The sequence below is a fragment of the Miscanthus floridulus genome, chromosome 14, assembly GCF_019320115.1.
Source record: "Miscanthus floridulus cultivar M001 chromosome 14, ASM1932011v1, whole genome shotgun sequence".
In the NCBI taxonomy this organism is placed as follows: Eukaryota; Viridiplantae; Streptophyta; class Magnoliopsida; order Poales; family Poaceae; genus Miscanthus; species Miscanthus floridulus.
The window spans coordinates 67,527,565-67,529,743 of NC_089593.1; the positions used below are offsets into that span (position 1 = coordinate 67,527,565).

At 38.4% G+C, this 2,179-nt stretch overlaps 1 pseudogene; it reads left to right on the plus strand.

The window, feature by feature from the left end:
- Positions 1-199, plus strand: part of LOC136503637 (probable histone acetyltransferase HAC-like 3) — a 6,378-nt pseudogene extending 6,179 nt beyond the window's left edge.
- The last annotated feature ends 1,980 nt before the right edge of the window (positions 200-2,179 follow it).

A 2,179-nucleotide genomic window follows, 5' to 3' on the forward strand; every position in this document is an offset into this window, starting at 1 on the left:
GGAAACACTAGACATACAAATTCAAGTAACTATTTCCGTCCTTCCTTTAGCTATTAAAGACATAAAACATAGTAATAGAAAACATAAGACATTGTCAGTATCTAGCTAGTTGCTTACACCATACCAATGTCACTGACACACTGAACTTCTAAGGTCTGCAGTGATGTTTGATCCTGAGTAAAACATTTTTTAGGTTTGAACCAGCCGGAGTGAAAATCCCCAGCCGGTATTTTTCAAGTCACACAACAACTCAGGCAATTATTACTGCTAGATATAAATTCACACAAGCAAACAGCTGGCCTTCCTTGTACATCACAGCAATAAGTGATGCTGCAACTACACACATCTCTTATATTCTTCAGAGATAAGATCCAACCCATCAAGAACTTACTGCTACAAACTATGGGTGAATAAACTCATAGGTACTGACCACCAAGGGACCTCACCGCCTTTATCTCGTGATGAATTGACACCAAGGGAGAAACCAGTACTAATCTATTTGCTGCAACTGAACAAAGAAGACATAGGCTAGCTGATTAGGTACTTACATGTTCACCTGATGCAATATTGGTGCTGACGTGCTTGCCTGAACTGAGGTCCTGAACTCAGCTTTCTCTGTTGCTGTGATGTTCACTTGAAAAAAAGAAATTGGTAACTTTTCCTTCATAGAACATCAACAATCAAAACACAATGATCCAATGTCTTTCTTCTTTAGTCTCTACATGGAATGGGAAACTCAAGTTTGACCATGTCAACCACAGGAATGCAAGATGAGCAGAGCCAACCAAGAGAGATAGCCACAGGAATGCAAGTGTGAAAGCCTCTTTTCCATCCTAAGTGACAACCATACCTTACTGTTTTATACTTTTCCATGGCTTTTTTAAGTTCTTGCTTAAGAGATTTCTACAACCACAAACGGTCTACTTAGAGTTCGACGTTAGTGGACTTTGATGATGGGGAGCAGATTGGAATTGGACAACCAATCAAAATCCGTATACAGCAGGAAAGGAGAAGAGTTGGTATACATGCTTGGAAATAAAAAAAACCATACACAACAGGAAGGGAGAAGAGATGGCCAACGAAGACGTGACATAGTAGCGCGTGGCCGGGCGTTGGCCGCGGAGGCGGACGTGGCTATGGACGGCGGCGGGGTCGAGCGGCGCGAGGTTGGAGCCCACCTACGCGCAGCCCGTCACCCAACCATGAAGTCTGATATAAAATTCATAAAAGAATAATATACAACTTGTTTCTGTGAATCATTGTCTCAGAGTATTGCATTAGTAAATTAGTGATGGGATTAAAATGATATATGTAAATAAATGCCTATTTTTAAACCATACATTTAAGCTAATATTGTGACTGGTATTGTTGAATTAGTCTATAAAACCTATGTAGAGAAACAATGTTGTCACTCTTGGAGAAATTTTGACGCTTCAAGAAGAAATTTTCTTATCATGACTTTAAATTATTGAGATGGCCATGCAGAACAGCAAGAACCTGACATACTCAATACCTTGTTATTATTTTGCGTTTCTACTGTCATCAAGGAAATAGACATCGATTCCTCAAGAGGAACAAGTGCATAGCCAAAACCTTATCTACTGAAATCGTTTGATAGTTGTCAAACATCACAGCATGCAAGCATTCAATGTATAAACAAGAGTGCTTAGAATAACTATTGAGCATCACCTGGTTCAGGCATATGAATTATGTCATCTATGCTGGAACAATAGGATTTAGTGACCGAAAAGGTTGGTTCGACAAAACAACAAAGCATGTCTCCAAATCAAGAGCATAGGTATGTCAATTTAAACTCACTAAACATTTGAAATTGATTAAAGGTAGTGAAATTTAAAAACACATATGTCTCGTGAATAAAAAACAGAAGGTTCGTCAATTATTCCTACAAGTTTAGGAATTGTAGGATACATGAATTTATTTTACCCATGCCTGTGCTCTTATTAGCATCTAAACAGTCTTGATTTTGACTTGGCTACAAAGAATAGAAGCTCTTGAACAGGTTGTAATATCATAGTTTGCTAACTCAGCAAATAAATTGACCAGTATAAAAAACCTTGTGATAATCAGGGTGCAGATCTATTTACCAGAAAATCACCAAAGTAACTTGAGTTCTCAGTTTCAGGTTGATGTAGTAAGACAAGCAACAAAGTAACTATGC